The sequence below is a fragment of the Mustela nivalis genome (assembly GCF_964662115.1).
Source record: "Mustela nivalis genome assembly, chromosome: 1".
NCBI classification, from domain to species: domain Eukaryota; kingdom Metazoa; phylum Chordata; class Mammalia; order Carnivora; family Mustelidae; genus Mustela; species Mustela nivalis.
Genome location: NC_139020.1, coordinates 155,897,711 through 155,920,012, shown reverse-complemented (window position 1 = coordinate 155,920,012; position 22,302 = coordinate 155,897,711). Strand labels below are relative to the sequence as shown.

The window sequence follows — 22,302 nt, the reverse complement described above, 5'->3', positions numbered from 1 at the left end:
CTTTGTTTTTCCTGGAGTTAATAGTTGTCCTGTGTTTGCTTTCATTTGTTTATTTTAATTTTCTTAGTTTTTTATTTATGTGTCACTCATTTTTTTCCCAAATATTCCAACAGATTCCAATAATTTTCTCAAGCATTCTAATATATCAAATAATCATTTCCATCTATTGTCTTCTGTAATTCTCTGTTCTTATGTTCTGTTTTTAGACTGGTTGCTCTCAAAGTCAGTGCAGGTGGGGGCTTCCTTTCATTGGTTTGCTGTAAAGGATCACCTGTGCCTTGGATCCCATGTCATTCTCATTTTTGGTTTTCTCCCTCATTTTTCTGAAGCGCATCTTCTAGTTAATCTTCCTTAGAAAGGAGACACACACACACACACACGCACACACGATATATCTCTAACTCTATCTCTATCTCTATCTCTATCATCTCTATGTATATTTGTATATCTTTTTGAGTGCTTGAATGCCTGAAAACTGCTTTATTCTATTCTCACTACTTGGTTGCTTGTTTGTCTGGGTATAGAATTCTGGGTTGAAAATAAGAGCCAAAACTCTGGCTGTATTGATTTTCTGTATTTTTTTTTCCCTCTAGTGCTGTTGTTGAGAAGTTCTAGACCTTTCAGATTTCCATTCTTTTCTGATTTTTTGAAAATCTCTGGAAATGTCCAAGATCTTATTTTACCCCAGTTGTGCTAAAACTCCCCCATTCTTTCAATATCAGTCTTTTTTCATCTGCATTTGGTGAATCATTATCCTTTGGAAAATTATAACACTCTATCCTGTACTTTTTCTGTTTTTTTTTATTAATATATTCCCTCTCATTTTCTTGCTTCTGTCTTAAAACTTTTATTAGTTGGCTATTGAAAAGTAAAGACAGAAAACTAAATTGTTCTAAATTGTTCCTCATTCTTCTCTCTAGGAAACTGCCTATTCTTTGATTTTTAGCTCTGCCTTTTATGACATTTTCTTATTTTATCACCAAATACCTCCTATTGAATTTTATATTTTCTTTTGGAATCAGATTCTTAAATCCTAAGACCTCATTCTTATTTGCTGACTTTCCTTTTTTCAAAGTACATAGTCTTTTCTCTGAACTCTAAGAAAATAGTAATTACACTGTGTGGAGGTTCCTTGCTTACTTGTTTTGCTTGTTTGCTTCTTTGTTAGCTTTGTTCCTTGAATTGAGTTAGTCAGCTTACCTCAGTTTCCTTCATCCTTCTTTTGTTTTCATCTCTCTCCTTCTTGTTGAAAGCCTTTTCCTTTGTCTAGTGATCTTTCACTGTCCATTTCTGTCTGTTAGGCATTCAAGAGGTGACTGGATGCTCTGAGTACAAGCACAGGGCTTGCTGAGAGGATGGACAGCCATACTGTCCAGAGCTCAATATCTAAATGGCTGGAAGATTTTCCCCTAGGGTCATTCAGTTTCTTCAGGGAAGAGTAATCTGCTTTCCAGACTGGAAGGAGTAGTAAAGGTATGGGAGTTTGAACATCTTGCTACTGATCCTGTGATCAAGAGAGACAAGAGACCACATGACTGTGTGGATGTATCCCCTTTTCAAGCTCTGCCCATCTCTCCTGTGCTCTCCACAGATTGTGAGTCTGGAAATTTCTCCATAATAAACTTCCAGGGACCAGACCAAGCTGGTGCAGTGAAGCTTGAAACCCATTAGGAATGTTGGCTTCACCAGGCCTTTGTCCTGCTTCCTACCATGCCTAGTGGCACATATTTTGGCCTGATTTTTTTGAACATCAGCCCTGAAAACACTTAAATTGGAATTTCCCCAACTCTGCCAAATCACTTACCATCCTCTGCCCACTCTCTATATCCCAAAACCGTGTTATGATCTCTCACTTTTTAGTGTCTCCTTTTCCTGGGGGGCTAAAGCCTTGAAAAAAATTCTCTACTGCCCCTCTGGAATAAAATATTTAGTTCTTTACTTTTTTTAAATATACTTTTTACTGCTATAATTTTAAAAATTTTTTGGAAGGGAGAATAGATAAAATAAGCATGTGTAATTAATCTGCTGCTTTTTAAAATGCATTTTTAAAAAGATTTTATTTTTTGAAAGATTTTATTTATTTATTTATTTGACAGTAATCACAAGTAGGCAGAGAGACAGGCAGAGAGAGAGGGGGAAGCAGGCTCCCCGCTTAGCGGGGAGCCCAATGAAAGGCTCCATCCCAGAACCCTGAGACCATAACCTGAGCTGAAGGCAGAGGCTTAACCCACTGAGCCATTCAGGTGTCCCTAAAGATTTTATTTTTAAGTAATGTCTACACCCAACATGGAACTCAAACCCACAATCCCAAGTTTAAGACTCCCATGCTTCACCAGCTGAGCCAGCCTGGCACCCCCAACATATTACTTTTTTGTAAAGATGTATTCATTTTAAAGAGAGAGGGAGAGAGAGTACACAGGCAAACAAGGGGAGGGGCAGAGCGAGAAGGAGAGAGAGAATCTTTTTTTTTTTTTACAAATTTCTGATATTTTTATTTTTAATTTTTTTATTTCTTTTCAGTGTAACAGTATTCATTGTTTTTTGCAACACATCCAGTGCTCCATGCAATCTGTGCCCTCTGGGAGAGAGAGAATCTTAAATGCACTCTCTGCTAAGCACAGAGCCACTCATGGATCTCGATCTCAATACTTTAGATCAAGACCTGAACCAAAATCAAGAGTCAGACACTCAACCGACAGAGCCACCCAGATGCTCCAACCTGCCACTTTTAAACAAAAAATGAAGTAATTGGTTTTTTAAAAAATAATCTACATACCATAAAATTCACAATTTTGTGGTATAAAATTCAGAGATTTTTAGTATATTCACAAGGTTGTGGAGGCATCACCACTACCTAATTCTATAACATTTTCATCACTATAAAAATAACTGAGACTCACTAGCAGTCAGACACAATACCATTTTATATCAGCACATAGAAAGTCAAGCATGCAATGGGTTAGAGAGTATGGCAAACGTTTTGTTAGGGGTATTACTGAAAATTAGTATAAAGTGAGTAAATTATTTATGGAAGAAAGTTACCTTAGGAAAGCCATTGGTGAGATAAGGACATCCCCACATTTCACCTAAAAACTGAAAGGTACATAAAGTCATATCCACAATTAGACAATAGTTGCTTCTGAAGAAATTATGTATCAAAATATGTGTTGTGAAAGTTGTTTTTTTATTAAAACGGTAAAAGATTTTCAGGTTCATGACAACAATGCTATGTTTCCTGTAAAAATATGGGGGGCAAAGTTTTATAAATAGCTATACGACCATTTAATTACTGTCAGATGGAATTTACTAATGAATTGGGTGATCAAACCTGAGAGAAACAAACCTAAATGGTTCCCCATTTGCCTTTCAATCTTCACTTTCAGAGCAAATCTGTCTCCTCCAAGACTCTGACCTTCATCTTACACATTTTTAACTACACAGTGCCCAGCTTTCAGTGGTAAACAGAGGATTGTGATACCAACGGAGCTGCCAGACGCTCAGACAAAGCCTCTATGTTCCCAAGCTGCACACCAAGGTCTCCCTCTCCCTCTGCACTATGCTAGGCCCAGTCACAATTGTGTTCTGGCCAGTGGGGACCTGTGTAATAATGTACATTGTGTTCTTCCCTAATTAAGGATCTGGTTTTGTCCAACTTGCTGTGTTAAAACTCACTCTGTGGAAGACATGTCTCTGGTGCTCAGCTTCCTTGCCCCCGGCATGGATTTACCCCTTGTAATATTACCACTGGAGAAGGAAAAGGACATGGGGTCGCAAATGCAAGGATTCTAGCAAAAACAGAGACTCAGAATACGAATGTGTCAATGTGATGTGTTAAAGAAAACCAGAGCCCAATAGTAACATTAAAAACAGATTTTATTCAGGAACTATTGTGATAGGGAGAAAGAAACCTCAGTATAAAACTGAGCTCAGTTCCAAATATAACATGTACAGTGGGGATTTGTAGCCAAGGAGCAGGCTGAAAGAGATAGTGGTAAAATTACCGAGAGGTAATTTTCTGGTTAATACTCCTGATTAAAGCAATTTGACCAGATTCTTGTTGAAGACAAGCCAAGGAGATCAGGCATCACCTGGGGGTTTTAGGGGTGAGGGATTTGGTCAGATACAGAGTGAGGGATTCTTCCTAAACTAACTTTGTAACATTCTTGTTAAAATTGGTCAGGGAAGAGGGGCACCTGGGTGGCTCAGTAATTAAGTATTTGCCTTCAGCTCAGGTCATGATCTCAGTGTTCTGGGATCGAGCCCCACATGGGGCTCCCTGCCCAGCAGGAAGCCTGTTTCTCTCTTTCCCTCTGCCTGCTTCTTCCCCTGCTTGTGCTTGCTCTTTCTCTCTCTCTCTTTTTCTGTGTGTGTGTGCACACACACACGCGCGCATGTTTGTGTGTGTGTGTGTGTGTGTGAAATAAAGAAAGAAATTAAATTCTTTTTTTTAAATTGGTCAGTGCGGAGATGTCTGGCTGGCTTAGTCAGAGGAGGAAGTAACTCTTACTCTAGGGGTCCTGAGTTTGAACCCCGCATTGAGTGTAAAGATTACTAAAAATAAATAAACTAAAAACTTTTTTTAATTTAAAAAAAAATCGGTTGATGCAAAGACAGACCCAGAAGTCCCAAGGTTGGGAGGAGGGTCCAGAGGAGCCTGACTGAAATTGGCTAAGGAGGGTGTCTCACGGGTCAGTGTGCTGCAGTGAGGGATCCCTGGGTTCGGTTACTGATATCAGTTATCCAGAAACAAGAAATCACACAGTGAAGCGGGACCCAACGTAATGGAAACAATCTTAATTAAAACACAACAACAAAGAACCAACTTTATTTTAATTCTAGGCTCACCAAGCAGCCAAACAGCCATTTGGTTATCTAGTGGTTTGTTCAGTAAATGCCTCAAGAAAATCACAGATCCCATGCAATGTAAAAAAAAAAATGCCCATCGCACCAAATGGCATGCAGTAATATGGTAATATTACCTCTGTAATGGAAGCTGGCTACTCTGGGTTATTGTCCCACAACAAACTAAAAATCTAGTTTTTGATACTGTAAATCTAAAGTCCACAGTACGTGTAGATAGCACACAGGTGACCGAGAACAGACTATCTTTAACAACCTTTACTGTAGCTTTTATCTGAAGTTCCCAGTGGCCCTCTTCTTCTCCCCTCGACTCCAAGTTTGGCTTCTGGGCAAGAGCAGCCTCGTTAGAGAAAGGTCTGCATCTTCCATGTTCCATGGTAGCATGGAGCCAGCCACCTCACTCTCTCACAAGGCTCCGGGAAGGAAATTGTCCCCCTGGGCATTCTCAGCACCACCAGTCACCTGCTGTCTCTCTCTGTCTCTCTCTCTCTCTCAGCCTCTCTCTCTTCAGCAACTCTGCCTCAGTCACTGCCTTAGGCACATTTCTCAGAGAGGTTGAAGAGTACAACACAACTGTTGCAAGATTTCCTTCCCATAAAAAAGATCCCCACCCATTAAAATTGTTCCAAGTTCAGGGTAACTCTTGATTTTGGGGTTGTGAGTTTGAGCCCCAGGTTGGGTATAGAGATTGCTTAAAAATAAAATCTTTAAAAATAATAATAAAACAAAATAAAATAAAATAGTTTTGAGGTCAATGCCCGGTGAGGCCAGTGATGAGTGAACTTTCATTCAAAGCAAACATGGCCAGGTCAGCTTTGATTTCCGGGAGGGAGTTACATAGACAGTCACTTATAAAGGGCTTTATGAGGAGAAATGTTCAGTTTTTCCCACAGATATCCCACAATAATTATCTCATGAGCCTATAACCTCCCCATTACCTGAAGAGAGAGAAGAGCTGGAAGCATGACAAAACATACCTTGAAATAATTTACCCATAAAGAGAATTTCACGTGATATTTGAAGTAAAGAGAAGGGCGATGTCTTTCCACGTTATAAAAAGAAATCCCAGAATGAAATTCTGCCCTTGGTCAAGCGAATATACCAAATATTTGTTATAAGCAGCTGCTACTTACAGGGAGAATCCTCCATCCCTTCCCAGTGAAATAACAACGTATATGTAAGTCCCTGCTTTTGTCTGCTGAGGCCTGTCCTTCTCCTTCTGTGGCATGTCCTCTCTCACACAGTGCTGCCCAGACCTTCATGGCGACAGTGACAAATGCAGTGACTATCCAGCTTCAGGTTGTCTTACAAGTTTTGGAAATCTTGTTTGGAAAGGAAAAAAAAAAAAAGGTTTGATATGCACATAGGCGCACTCATGGCTTCATCATGTTAACCTCACCTCTGTGTTCTCAGTCCAGCCAAGCTGACCAGGTGCTGTGGGTCACTCCGGATCTCAGGTAGCATTCTGTATGTGAAAGTCATGGTTTCCAGCTGTGCATGAAGCCCTGGTGAGCCACCACAAGCCCCTAGGGGTACTATGGAGGGTGTAAAATCTCAAGAAGCATGCACCAAAATACCAGTCTTTTGTCCTATGCTCCGTGGGCCAGTAGCTTCAGATAGTTTGCTGTTTTAGCAGCAGATTGTACTACATTCCTTTAGTTGATGTCATTATCTTTAGAAAGGTTACTCTTTAAACATTAGCTTGTTAAAAAGCAAGCATCACAGGAAAACCATGAGCATGGTGGGGTCAAAATCGTATTCCAAAATCTGAGAAGTTGTGCAGTGCCCAACAGGTATACATGTCCCATTACTAAGTAATCATGGCCATCTAACAATAAAAAATACTATTCCTTTCAGTTTATGTATGTTTTTCAAATCACCACTAAGTTGTTAGAACATAAATCTTTTAAGTTATTTGGGCCTGGCTACTTTGTAAGAGGAGCCCCTAGGTATTTCTTTTGGCCTATTGGTGCTACGAAAAAAATCACAGAAACACTAAGGTTCCTTGAATCGGGAATCATTGGTATAAAACTTATAAAAATGACAGAATTGTCTCACAAGAACATTAAATCTTCACTTTCAGTAGGAAATAATTTATTGTCTGTGAAACTCTTGAAGCCAACTCTCCAGATCCTTATGTTTCCTCAGAGAACAGTATGAAAAATGTGACAACATGAATTTTCTAAACCCTTGATCCAGATACCCTCTGCCCTGGGGTTGACAAAAGTAGGAATTCGAGAGAGATCCTCTGAATATCCTGGGCTCTCTGGGGAGGGCAGTGCATCAGGAACCACTGATTGGCTCCCTCATACCTCTTCCAGCTTTCCTCCCCAGTCACCGTACCCCTCTCATATTGGAGCCATCACGTGCTTAGCTTCTAAAGAAAACTGGCACAGCCCAGCCTTCCCACCTGTAGTGGCCAATGACGTGGAGACAGAGGCTTTGAGGGCCTTTGGGAGGATCTTTAAGGGGGCTCACTTGGCCAGGAGGCAACCTTTCTCCCTGCCTCTTCCCTCACCCCCTGCCTATAACAGGGAATGGTGGCCATCTTTACAACCGGGAGAATAAGAACTAAGGCAGGCAGAGCACAAAGAAGAGGACCCTAGGACATCGACAGTCTCTGAGCTGCAAGGCTCTGGAAGTCACTTTATAAGAGTGAAAAATAGGCCCCTTTGTTAATGAAGTTGCTGTTACTTTAAGTCTCTGTAATCAGCAGTCACACCATTTTTTTAAGTGATTCAAGGAGCGCCTGGATGGCTCAGTGGGTTAAGCATCTGTCCTTGACTCAGGTCACGATCCAGAGGTTGGAAGATCTGGGATGGAGCCCCATACTGGGCTCCTTGCTCAGTGGGGAACCTACTTCTCCTTCTCTCTCTGCCACCCCCCTGCTTGTGCACTCGCTTTCTCTCTCTGTGTCAAATAAAGCAATAAAATGTTTTGGGTTTTTTTTTTTTTAAGGTGATTCAAGCTTGCCTCTGTGAGGAATGGAGAAGAGGCAACACAGATGCAACTGATTCTTCCTTGTAATACAATACCCAGGTCATAAAACTTGAATACACCAACTATTAAATCCAATGTATCTCATCCAAACTCTGTGATCTATTTCAGTGGACAGAGTAAACGATGAACATGTTAGCAATCACAACTATGTTAAATATGCTTCTGAAGTGATTTTCATATATAACACATTAACATATATTATGTACATATTCATATAGATTGGTGAGGAGAACCAAGGGAAAAGAAATGTAGAAAATATTAAATTTCTTTACAATCTGCAGCCCATTGACAAATACTCGAGACAGGCAGAGGGTGACATTCCTCGGAACTCACAACGGTCTTAATGTTAATGCTATGCTAGAGGCAGAAAGCAATCTTAGCTGGACAATAACCAGGCCTCCGGGATCCTGTAAGTCTTCTTTGACATGTGAAAATCCTTTTGGAAATTTCTTTTATCTCCACTCCTCCCCAGTTTAAAGGTATATAATCAAGCTCCTCACAATCCCCAGGGCTGGTTTTTCTGCTCAGAGGTCCTGTTTCCAAGCTTTAATAAAAACACCTTTTGCCAATCCCATCTTGTTTCATTTAAAAAAAAAAAAAAAAACACCTTTTGCACTGAAAACATCTCAGGAATTGTTGACCGTTCTCTCCAGGCCCACATCACATCCGGTGCTGTCACTGGTCCTCCCACACCCCCCACCAAAAACAATAGAAATATGCTGAGAGAGCAGCAAGGTCCACTCCAAAAATAAGTCGGTGTTTTGAGAAGCCTACATCCTGAGATTGCCCTCAACATGGACACCCACAGAACGTGCAATTTACAGCTCACTCCATGAAAATGACTTTTTGTTTAGATCGAATGACTATCCTTTTAAAGGTTTATTTATTTGTTTATTTTAGAGAGAGAAAGCATGAGCAGGAGGGGTGAGAGGGAGAGAGAATCTCAAGAAGACTCTGCACTGAGCTTGGAGCCCAACTGGGGCTTAATCCCTTGATCCTGAGATCAGGACCTGAGCTGAAACCAAGAGTCTGAAGAGCCAACCACCTGGGCCACTCAGGTGCCCCCAAATGACTGTCCTTTTAAATTTGCTGATTTCTCATTCAAAGTTTAATGCTCAGATTTTAGAGATGTTGGAGCCTTCACAAAACTACATTGTAAATCAAATTAAGTGTCTCTACTCACTTTTGTAAATGAATTGTTTAAAATTTTGGTTGTGGGGCACCTAGGTGGCTCAGTCATTAAGCATCTGCCTTTGGCTCAGGTCATGATCCCAGGGTCCTGGGCTCCCTGCTCTACGGGAGGCCTACTTTTCCCTCTCCAGCTGCCCCTGCTTGTGTTCCCTCTCTTGCTGTCTCTCTCTCTGTCAAATAAATAAATAAAATCTTTTAAAAAAATAAAATTTTGGTTGTGTTTTGTTCAAAATCAATCTTTAATCAAAATATTCAATGAACGGAGCACCAAGCGACTTGAGTTTTTGAAGCTTTAGCAAATCACAATTATCATTAAACCTGAGGAACTTGTTAATCAGTTCCCACCCTGCCCTAACACCTCTCTGTTGAGATTCCCTGTCTCCAGAGTCCCCAGTGGATGCAGTCACACTTGGCCACACCACTTTCCTGCTCTGTGACAGGCCAGCCCAGTCTCCCATCCCCTACTCTCCTAAGTGCACAAGCTTTCTGGAAATGTCTCCCCAGTATTAGAATCCTTGTCCCTGGGTCTGCTTCAGGGGGATCCCAACCTAAGGACAGACCACAGAACGGTCTTCCTGTGAGCCTTGCCCTTTTTCCCTTCGTATGATGTGGAGCTTCATCAAACCTGGGGAACTTGTCTGCCTTGTATGGGAAGGATTTCCCCACCTGGATCAACAGAGCCCAAGGTCATCCTGAACCTATGTGATGTGTGTGTACATAATTTTTAAGATTTTACTTTTAAGTAATCTCTACACCCAAGGTGGGGCTCAAACTCACAACCCAGGGATCAAGGGTTGCATGCTCTACCAACTGAACCAGTCAAGACTCCCATCCTGAACCTTAAGCATGATTTAGCCAGGTGTTTGCTTCCATTTGCTGCTAAAGCAGATGTTACCACAGTCCTTGTTCCTGAAACCAGTTGCTGCTCTAACTTGTCCATTAACAGGTGCTAAGACTGGGGACATCCCCATATGAGGCATTACTCATCATTTAGTTTTACTTTGTTGTTAGCTTCAAGAAATACTCTTAAAAAAAAAAAATGAACAGGGGTGCTTGAGTGGCTCAGTCAGTTAAGCATCTGACTCTTGATTTCAGTTCAGGTCATGATCTCAAGGTCATGAGATAGAGCCCTGCATTGGACTCTGCACTGGGCTTGGAGCCTTCATTAGATTCTGTCTCTGCCCCACCCCCACACTTCTCCCTCTCTAAAAAATAAAAAATAAATAAAAATAAAGGTTTAAGATAATCTGAACAGATTATGCATATAGTATAACATTCTCTTTTATTGCTGAAGGAAAACTACTTCATGCTTGTACATTTGGAGATTACAGATAGACAAATATCCAACCATAGTGATAAAGCAATTAAGTAAAGCCGTGAAGTCCACACTTGGGAGGATACAGACTTGGTCTCATGGAACCAGTGATTGCAAGAAAGAAATACTGCAAGGCAGGGCACTCAGGCATGCAAATAAGGAACTTGGGGCATCTCTCAACATTAGCAGCGTCTTTGTTAGTCACACAAAGTGTGATTTTACATTCCAGTGACAAATGTCCTCAGTCTCTGTAGAGATTTGAGCATGGTGGTTTGCAATTATAGTTATTTTATAACATGGGATTCTGAACTCATGAATAATTAACATTTTGAATATTGCTTAATAGCAGTGATTGGTTTAAAAACAAAAACAAGGCCAAACCCAAGATCCAGAAAATACTTTGGTTGAACACAGAATCTTTATTTCAGGAAACATACAGGGAAAGCTGTTTTGTATGTTATTTTCACTTAAATATTGGATATTAATCTGATCTTATTTTTTTCTCAGTAGATTTTAGTGAATTACATGGCTCAGCTTGATAACTTGATAGTTTTTATTATGAAGAATTTTAAATATACACAAAAGTAGAGGGGAGTTCTGTGGTTTTTGTTTTTTGGGTTTTTTTTTTTTTAACCTATTTCCAATAAGAACATTTTCTTTTCTTGTTTTATTTACTCCATTTTTATCTCCCCCCGCCCATACACATTATTTTGGTGGAGGGAGTGGTGGAGGATCAGAAGTTTAAAAATCAAATCCCAGGCATCAAATTACTCTTAGCACAAATCAGCACTATATGGATTCACTGCATGGAGCTCTAACAAAGCAAGACTTCTTAAGAGTGACCATAATGTTATTCTCATACCTAACAATTTAGCAATAATTCCAGAGTTAATGTGATAATTTACCAGGGATTGTTGGTGGTACTCAACAAGTAATTCAAATTGGCACTACAGGAAAGCTCTCAGCTGGTAGTTTATTTGCTATTGCGAAAATACAAATGGCCACAGGATTTTGCTTCTGTTTCAAATTCACCTGCTAATCTTTTCTGCATTTTCACTGAATTTTAGAAAAAAAAGTTGGAGCTGCTCCTCCTCTATCTAGAAATGTTTAAGGACAGAGTACATAAAAACAGTGTCTCCTACACCAATATTTTTTGAAGTTTATTTACTTTTTAAATAACCTCTGCACCCATCATGGGGCTTGAATTCATAACCCAGAGATCAAGATTCACATGCTCTTCTGAGACAGTCTGGTGCCCCTCTTATCCCAGTCTTAAGTAAAATGTGTGTGCTTTGTTTTGTTAATTCTGAATGGTGTTAGGATTGTGCACGACTTGGAGAATGTGTTTATGCTTTATTTATTGAGGTCAAGAGTAAGAGGACCCCAAGGGTAGTTGAGGCTTCAGGAATAAAACGATGACTTGATTTTCAAGCAGTGTCCATTTTACTCATGTGTATTATGGAGTAAAATAACAAGAGATTTTAAACAAAAACAAGAGCTTTTAAAAAAAAAAAAGATTTTATTTATTTGAGAGAGAGAGAGAGCACGAGTGGGGGTGGGGAGAAAGGTTGCTGGGGGGGGAGGTGCGGGTGGAGAGACAGAAGCAGACTCCCTGCTGAACAGGAAGCCTGAGGACTCTATCCCAGGAGCCCTGGATCATAACCTGAGTGGAAAGGAGGTCATGAGTGGAAAGTCTAACAAACTGAGCCACCCCAGGGTCCCAAGACAATAACTTTAAAAAAAAATACCCTTCTTCCTTATTTGGATTCATTTTCCCAGACACCTTTAGATTGGAGTTGAGACTTGTCTCTTCCTCTTCCTCTAAAAGGGAGGGGTTTCTTTGCTGGAGAAAATTGTAAAGAACACTGACTTAAAGGATAAAGAAAACATGACCCATTGTATTGAGGATATTTTTCTTAGCCAATGCATTTCAAGTGTTTTCAAGTGAAAAAACAGGCTTTAATTATACAATTTATATTCCATCATGCAAAGCTCAGGGCAAAATCCTAACTGGTGCATTTGGTCATACCAGAACTAAAGTCGTTATTATGTTGACCAAAATAAATAATTATAAAATCCAACAGTCCAGAGATTAGTAGACTGTCTAAAATACATTTACCTTTAGCTGCATTTAATACATATAAGTGGTAATTTAATGATTTTTTGGGGGGGGTGCAATGAGTCCCAGCTTTCAAATATTTCAGAAATGACCATTTCTGTTTGTTGTTCACAATAGCTGATTGGTAAGAATTAGCAGTTATCCACAGCTAGATCAATGGACAGAATGTCCAACATATTGGTCAGAGAACATGGAAAGGGTACAAGTAAATTCTGAGACATTTAGGAAAATTGTTTTTTCCATTGCTTCTTTTCTAGCTTCTATTCTTGCTAAGATCTGTACCCCCACTTCACTATATACATAGAAGGTACACATGCCTGAAACCCTCACATACACCATACATAATGCATGTAATCTATGTCTTCCTTGTAAGGGACAAGAAATTAATGATTCTCTAGAAAAAACAACATCTAAAGAAGGACTAGGGGAGTATGACCAGATAAAGCTTTTATTTATTTATTTATTTATTTATTTATTTATTCCAGACCACCAGAGCTAGACATCTGGACACCAAGGCCCCTTGGCTCCAAGGAATAACACTGCGCCCTTGTCTTTGTTCCAATCAGTTCCTCGATGCCCGAGAGGGCACATATATCAGACCACCATCCTCAGTAAAATCTCCAGGCTCTGAACAAAGACAAGACTCTGTATCTCATCTCTCTCTCTCTCTCTCTCAATATATGCGTGTATATATATATATATAATACAATATATAATATATATAATTTGTATATATATGTATAATTGAGAGATACAAGATATATATCTATTTATATATATACATATATGTATATACATACACATACATTCATATATACATATGTATATGTGTATGTATATACATGTATATATGTATATATACATACATGTATATACGTTAGCCAGCAGAAGGTGGAAGCAAAATTTACTGAAGGTGTATTTTACTGAAGATATATATATATCTATATATATATATAGATATTTTATATATACATATACATACATATATCTGTATGTATATATATATACACATAAATATATCTATATATACGATCGCTATATATCTATATATATGTTATATATATGATATATCTATATAGATAGGTACCTATCTATATATATCTGTATGTATATTTATACAGATACATATCTATATAGAGATATATATCTATATAAATATATACGATAGATATATTGTACATATAACATACATATAGATATATAGCGATCGTATATTATAGATATATATCTATATAGATAGGTACCTATATATCTATCTATATAATATACGAATCTATCTATATAATATACGATCGCTATATATCTATATGTATGTTATATATACAATATATCTATATAGATATATATCTCTATATAGATACATATATATATATACATACAGATATATACATAGATAATAGATATATATCTTCATATATATCCGTATATAGATATATATCTATATATTATATTTATATGAGGATATATATCTATATATTATATTTGTATATTATGTATTATATTATATATAATATTATATATTTTATATTTTATATTATATAATAATAAATGAATATATTATGTAATATATATATTTATATAACATATAGATTTAAGTATCTTCAGTAAAATATACCTTCAATAAACTTTGCTTCTGCCTTCTGCTGGCTCACGTTTGATTTCCATCCTACATGAAGCCATGAAGTCAAGGACCCTCTTGATTGATCCTGCTGGACACCCACCTTGGGTCCTCAGACTGCACTGCCAGTATTGGTATGTTACAGTTTTCAAAGCTGAGCATTCAACCACTCCTTCCATTTTTTTTTTCCTGCAAGATAGAGTGCAAGTTATAATGCCTTTCTTTATAAACATTTTATGGTATTTAAGATTTTCTTTTGACTTTTTTTTTTAAAGAATTTTATTTATTTGACAGAGAGAGATCACAAGTAGGCAGAGAGGCAGGCAGAGAGAGAGGAGGAAGCAGGCTCCCCGATGAGCAGAGAGCCCAATGTGGGGCTCGATCCCAGGACCCTGGGATCATGACCCGAGCTGAAGGCAGAGGCTTGAACCCACTGAGCCACCCAGGTGCCCCTCTTTGACTTTTTTGAAGAGAGTTTATTTATTTGAGAGAGAGCAAACACGAGCAAGGTGATGGGGCAGAAGGAGAGAAACAGACTCACAGCTGAGCAAGGAAACCCATGTGGGGCTTGATCCCAGGACCCTGGGATCCTGACCTGAGCTGAGGACAGATGTTTAGTCAACTGAGACACCAAAGCACCCTTGATTTGGGGTTTTAAAGAATTTAGATGTTGGTGTGGCTTTTTTTTCTCTCTCTCTTTGAATGACAAGTGGAACTTATTAATTATAACTCAGCATTTTCAATTTGGCCAATTGTTTCTGATGTGGGGAACAAAAGCAAAAGCAATAAATAAATAAATAAATAAATAAATAAATAAATTTCCTTACTACTTACAGCCCGACAAGTCCTTGAAACAGAGTGACCTTCCTCTAGGAACTCAGCTGCCTCGATGTTGACACTTTCCAAAGGCCAAGAGGCAATCTTAGCCTGACCTCCCTCCCCAAAATCCTGTGTCTACTTTAACATATAAAAATTCCAGGGTACCTGAATGGCTCAGTCGGTTAAGTGGCTGCCTTTGGTTCAGGTCATGAACCCTGGGTTCTGTGATTGAGTCCCACATTGGGCTCCCTGCTCAGCAGAGAGCCTGCTTCTTCCTCTCCCTCTGCCTGCTGCTCTGTCTACTTGCACTATCTCTGTGTCAAATAAATAAAAGCTTTATAAACAATTAACATATAAAAATTCCTTTGGCAACTTCCTTTTTCTCTACCCCCCAAGATACATGTTAGCAATCATCCTCCAAGCATATGGCCCACTGATAGACATCTAAAGGGTCTCATGACTGAGATTTTACTAACAGTAATAAATGACCTTTTCCTAACAATAGCTAGACTCCTCAGAATCTTGGAAACTTTGTTTCCAAAACACCTGGGAGGCCTGTGCTGTCCCTAATACCCTCCAACCTTGAAAGTATATATTCACTCACTCCCCACAACCCCAGTACAGCTCTTTCTGTCCACAGGTCCTGTCCCTACGAGTTTTTTTATATTATTTTTCTTCAGTGTTCCAAGATTCATTGTTTATGCACCACATCCAGTTTCCCATGCAGTACGTGCCTTCCTTAATACCCACCACCAGGCCACCAGGCTCAACCAACTCCCTACCTCCCTCCCCTCAAACAAACCCCCAGTTTGTTTCTCAGAGTCCACAGTCTCTCATGGTTTGCTCCCCCTCTGATTTCCCCAACTCATTTGTCCACTCTTTCTCCCAAGGTCCTCTGTGTTATTCCTTATACTCCACAAATAAGTGAAACCATATGATAATTGACTCTCTCTGCTTGACTTATTTCACTCAGTATAATCTCCCCCAGTCCCATCATGCTGATACAAAACTTGGGTATTCATCCTTTCTTTTTTTTTTTTAAGATTTTATTTGTCAGAGAGAGAGAAAGCACACGAGCAGGCAGAGAGGCAGGCAGAGGAGGAGAGAGAGACAGAGAGAGAGGCAGGCTCCCCACCGAGCAAGGACCCCGACATGGGACTCGATCCCAGGACCCTGGGATCACGACCTGAGCCGAAGGCAGCAGCCTAACCCACTGAGCCACCCAGGCATCCTGGGTATTCATCCTTTCTGATGGAGGCATAATACTCCATAGTATATATGGACCATATCTTCTTTATCCATTCATCTGGCTCTTTGCACAGTTTGGCAACTGTCCCCCCATGATTTAATAAAACCACCCTATTGCACCAAAGATGTCTCAAGAATTCTTTCTTGGCCATCAGCTCTGAAGCCCATCATTTTCCTACCTCAGCTTTCTGTGACTATTGGAGAAAACTGGTTACAAAGCACAATTAAGCTATGGAAAACTATGATTTTTAGGATGGATTCATGCTTCCTTAGGCAGACATTCAAGTTACTTGCAGGGTCTGATAATATACTAACTTGAAAATAAAGAGTTCCGGGTATTATATCTAGAGAGAAAGCTAGGAGCTAACTGGGATTGGAAGTTTTCCCACAGATAGGATTCTGTAGAATAAATAATTGGGCGCAGATAATTGAGAGATTGCAGATCACATAAAGATTTTTCAGGGGCATCTTTGAACCAAATATCTATTATAGTTTTTTTCTTTTTGAGTTATTGGCATATGGTATTTCATTGTTACTGAAACATATTTTGGGTAGGGTTTGGGGGGTAGTTTTTAATTTCTTTTATTTTTTAAGTAATCTCTATACCCAAAATGGGGCTCAAACCCCCAGATCAAAAGTTGCATGCTTCACTGACCGAACCAGCTAGGGACCCAAAACAGGAAACATATTTTGAACTAAAAAATCAAAAATATATTCTCCTTCCTTTCCTCCAAGGGAAATTGTGAAAGCCACCATATATAACACAAAACAAAAAGCTGCAGAGGGAGAGGGAATAGCACTTTGAAGTCCTACAAGGGAGAGATGAGCTCAGTGTGACTGGAGGGTAAGATGTTCATAAAAGACTAGAGAAATAGGCCAGGAGATGTGAGCAGAGAAAAACAATGACATTTTCTCTTGGTTACATGGAGAGTTTAGTCCCTAAGCTGAGCAAAGGTAGTTTGTTTTTTGAAATTAGTGATTTCTGGCCATCAGTGCCCCAGCAACCAGAACAGATGTTGGGTGCCATGATCTGTTGGGGATCAGGGTGGGGGTTTGCACAGAGTTTCTGTGTCCTCTCTGGGACAGTCACACTCCCAGAACAATGATGTGTTCATCAACCCATAAGTACTTTACTTATTTTTTTTTAGGTCATCTCTGTACCCAACGTAGGGCTTGAATTTGCAAACCCAAGATCAAGAGTCGCATGCTCTACGGACTGAGGCAGGAGGTGCCCCAACCCAAAAGCCCTTTAAAGGCTGCTTTCTTTTTTTTTTTTTTTTAATCAAGGTTTCACTGTTCAGGCATGATTGATTTAATCACCATCACTGGTGATTGAACAAAATCTCTGGTCTCTCTGGCCTCCCTGGAGGTCACAGGGTTGGGGTTTGGGGTTGGCCTGAAAGCTCTGGTCCTCTAATCATCTGGTTGGTTTTGGGGTGAACAGCTGCCACCCTGAAGCTATTTAGGGGCTCCCACCTTGAGTCATCTTAATAGCACACAAGGCCCTCTTCTTCTTAAGAAATTGCAAGGGCTTTAGGAGCTCTGTGCCAGGAACTAGGGGCAAAAACCAAATGCATTTTTTATTATACTGCGGAAGAAGAGTAGGAAAATTCTGGTTACCTCATTTACCCAGGTAAATATAGATAGACACCTCTTCTGGTGCACTTCTAGACATATCTAATGGAGAGAAGAGAAATAAAACCAAAGTACAGACTCCAGAGTGGAGGACCCACATCTCACTCAGAGTGGGCTCCAAGGGTCAACGCATCCTGCCCAGGGCCCCCTGGGGACGGATTCCTACACAGACACTTGAGAAGTTTCTCCAGCTTGTGTTGACACCTATGGTGAAATTCTGTATTTAACTATCTTTGACAAGACCTACATTTGAAAATGCATTTGGTGGGGGTGCCTGGGTGGCTCAGTCAGTTGAGCTGTTCAGCCTCTACCTTTGGCTCAGGTAATGATCCTGGGGTCCTGGGACTGAGTCTGGCATTGGGCTCCCTGCTCAGCAGGGATCCTGCTCTCCCCCTCCTTCTCCTTTTTTCCCTCCCACCACTGCTTGTTCTTTCTCTCTCTCTGTCAAATAAATATTTTTTAAAATTTTTAAAAATGCATTTGGCATCCCGAATTTGTTAATTCATGTTATAAATAACTGAAATGCAATTTCATCAAACCCTGCTCAATCATATTAGGAGTGCTTTTCTGGTTTCTGTTTTATTATATTGCTCACAATCTATTCCATTTCTTTATAAAGATGCTAGGTGGGCTCTTTCATTAAAAGAAGGATTAAGAGTTTACTTCTTAAGGTTTGGACATCACTTTCTTACATATATTGATAGAAAAGTGGAAAAAATCTATTGGTGTTTCTATCATAATCAGGGAATTTGGCTGAGTTTTTAAGTTTTCTTTATGATGTACAAAGTGACAATCCTCCTTGGTGAAATCTGAAAGCCTTTTCCTTCTATCTTAAAATTATTTTATAAGATGTAGTCTTTCAGCTCTCTGATACTGGGATATAGAAGATAGGACTTATCAAGGAACGGTGGGAAATATTTGGAACAATCCTGTGACTTCTGTAAGGCTATAAAGGGAAAGACCATGAGAAAGAAGAACAAAGGATCATGGACAGCCCAGTTTCTACCCCAAGACCTTACTCCTTTTGTTCTGTATCACTAGCCTTCCTGCCAATATTGTATTGAGTGCTCCTTCCAATCACAGATTTCCTTTTACTGGGTGACAAAGGATCCTGCAGGAATTATGCTCATCGAAGTCCCACAAAACCACCTTCCCTTGTTCTAATCAGTGCCTTTGGGATATCCCAATACACACCATGAAAAATGCCTTTCTGTAACCAAAACCTATAGGCAAAAAATCTATCCTACCAGATGTCATGATAAGCTATAAAGCTTTAGTAATTAGAAGAATGTAGCAGTGGCTCAGGGACAGACTCCTAGAGCTTGGGGAAGAATAGAGAGACTAGAATCAGACCTTGCACAGATGGGCCCCGGATTTTTGAGAGGCAGCAGTTCTGAGCAGGGAAGAAAGGATGAGAGATGATATTTTCAAGAGAAAATGTCAAGGGTTGTGGCTCTATTCATAGGATTTTATATATGATTATGAAACCCTTTGACATCGTTTGGTGAAGCTAGAGTTTAAAACCACAGTGGAGAAATTTGGCACATCAGGATCTATCAGAAATGTTCAAAGCACCCTTATGAATAATGGCCAGAACATGAACAACTCAAATGGCCAGTTGCTATGGTCTGCATGTTTGTGTCTCTCCAGAATTCAGATGTTGAAATCCTCACCCTTAAACATGATGGTATTAGGAGGTGGGGCCTATGGGAGGTGATTGGGCCATGAGGATGGAGCACTGAGGAATGGAATTAGTGCCCGTATGAAATAGATGTCACAGAACTCCCTAGCCCTTCCACCCTGACTCATAAGAGGAACCTTGCCTGGCCAGGCTGCCATCCTGATCTCTTAACCTCCAGTCTCCAGAGCTGAAAACAATACATTTCTGTTGTTCATAAACCACCAGGCTATGATGTTTCATTGTACCAGGACATGTCATGCAGGAGGATGGCAACTGTTGATGAGAAGCACAAAAATAACATAGAGGAAATAAAACAGATCCCAATAAGCATAGAAAATGTGCTAGGATTCCATGTACCAGAACCTCAAAAACAAATGGACCCAATTCGAAAATGGGCAAAGGACTAAAGAAACAGTTCTCTGAAAGAAGGTATACAAATGGTCAATAGGCATACAGTTATCAGGGAAATGCACATCGACACCACAATTAAAAGGCAGATAATAGCACACAATAGAACTCTGAATTTTAGAGGGACCCAAACATACATTTGTGAGGATGTAAAAGGATTGGAACCCTCATACACTGCTGGTGGGGATATATGATGGTGCAGCCACTTTGGAAAACAGTCAGTAGTTCCTTAAGGTGTGATCCAGCAATTCCACTCCTAGCAGTATATGCAAGAGAAATGAAAACCTATGGCCACACAAACACTTGTACACAAATGTTCATAATAGCATTATTTATGATGGCCCCAAAATAGAAACAGCCCAAATGTCCATCACTTATCAACAGATTTTTTAAAATGTGATATATCCATAAACTGGTATGTTATTCAACAAAAAAAGAAAGTATGAATATATGCTACAGTATGGACAAACCTTGGAAACCTTATGTTGTGAGGACAAAACCAGTCATAAAGTGCCATATGTTGTAAGATTTCATTTATATGAAATGTCTAGGATAGAAATATCTGTGGAGACTGGAAGCACATTAGCAGTTGCCTATGGTTGGAAAAAGAGATGGAGCGGGGGAATAAGTTATAGCTGCTGATAGGCATGGGTTTCTTTTCAGGACAAGGAAAATGTTCTAGAATTGATTATGAAGATAGTTGCACAAATCTTTGGGCATATTAAAAATCACGGATATTGTGCACTCTAAATGGCTAATTTTATAGCATGTGAATTAGATCTTAATAAAGTTGATTTGAAAAAAAAACAAACAGGGAAACTGAACAATGTATGAATCAAAGGGGCATATTTTGGGGTAAAATGATAAATATAACCAAGGTATTACAAGAGTAGGAACTCTGTGACCTCAGGAGAAAGGAAATATCAAAGGACAGTTCACATGGTATTCTTTTAGGAAAGCACCTGTTGTGGTGTCTAGGTGGATCAGGTGGTTGAGTGTCCAACTCCTCATCTTGGCTCAGGTCTTGATCTCACCATTGTGAGTTCGAGCCCTGTAATGAGCTCTGCACTGAGTATGGAGCCTACTTAAAAAACAAAACAACCCCCCCCAAAAAAACAAAACAAAACAAAACAAACAAAAAAGAAAATGTCTCCCTATATGTAGTGGGATGAGAGCAAATAAGATAGCTAAAAAAATAACTCTACCCCTCCCGGGAAGATAGAACCACCTGTCTCCCCTCCTGCTTCCTTCAGCTGTGAACCACAGAGTAGGCTGGCCATGCAATGTGGAGTGCGGGGCGGCCTCACCTCATCCCAGGGCACTGGCACACTGCCCACACACCTACACCTGCACACACTGCTCCCTTCCTTTTGCACAAACCAAGGGCCTGGCCAGAGCTGGAGCTGAGAACCCCGTTGTTTTCAGAATCCCAACCACCCCTCCTCAGTGTCATGGGGCCAACTCCTCAGCCTCCAGTCTCTACACCCAGGTTTTCCTCTCCACATTTAAAAACACCCTTCTTGAGAATGACAGTATCCTTTGGGACTCCTGAGTAGGCACCTGCCTCTCCCCTCAGACCCTTGGCCTGCCTCTCATGGCAGCACCCTAGGCTCTCTGCATGATTCCAGGTTCTCAAAACAATGTATTTTGTGGAGATGGTTAGGACATTTCACATTTCCCAGAATTCCTTTATTTCACACGCTGCCTGGTACTGTACTCTTCTGCAACAAACATTCTGATATTGGGGGCAAAACAACCAGGGCCAGAAAGGGGTATCCTTGCACCCTTGGATGGTTGGGAATAAGCTAGGATGTCCTAGAGGAGATGGGCTTGTGGGGAGGAGGGTAGGAATTAAAGGAGTTAGGGGAGAGGGTTCAGGAGGGAGCACATGGCAGATATGGGAGGGATGGTAGGGGAGGGAATCACAAGTTCCTTGCTTGCTGTGCTTACCCCAAGAGCGACCCTTGGGACACAGTTGGGTTGGAAAGGCTTTGATTTGCCCTCTCCCTACCAACACTCAGGGCTCCAGCTCCCCTCTTAGCCTAGGGGTGCTTTTGCCTAAGGTCAGAGCCCTTTCCCCATGGCCTTGAGCACTAAAACAAATGTCAGGAAGTCAGTGCCATCTATCTCTTCCAGACTCCACCATTCCTCTCTTGGACTTGGGGCTCTGGCTCTATAAGAACTCCTGTTCCCTAACCCATGGGACTAAACACCTTTCCTCTGCCTGTCACACCCACCAAACCTCTCAGAGCAGCACTGTACAATGGACCCAGCAAAGGAGGAGAACAGGAAATCTCAGCTGTCCTGGGCACAGTGCAGTGGGTAGTAGGAAGGGGCTCTCTTTCCTGGAAAAGCCTTTCTGAGCCCCCAAGTGAGCATTCTGGCGCCTGTCAGCCCATGTGCTCTCT

General features: G+C 40.3%; 1 long non-coding RNA gene across 1 annotated transcript; it reads right to left on the bottom strand.

The window, feature by feature from the left end:
• Positions 1-1,045: 1,045 nt before the first annotated feature.
• On the bottom strand, positions 1,046-16,226 carry LOC309872512. Its single transcript, XR_014315927.1, has 5 exons — positions 15,088-16,226; positions 14,207-14,292; positions 5,994-6,182; positions 3,043-3,093; positions 1,046-1,504 (listed from the first exon to the last, which is right to left on the bottom strand). It is a non-coding gene; the product is annotated as an uncharacterized lncRNA (long non-coding RNA).
• Between the last annotated feature and the right edge of the window lie 6,076 nt (positions 16,227-22,302).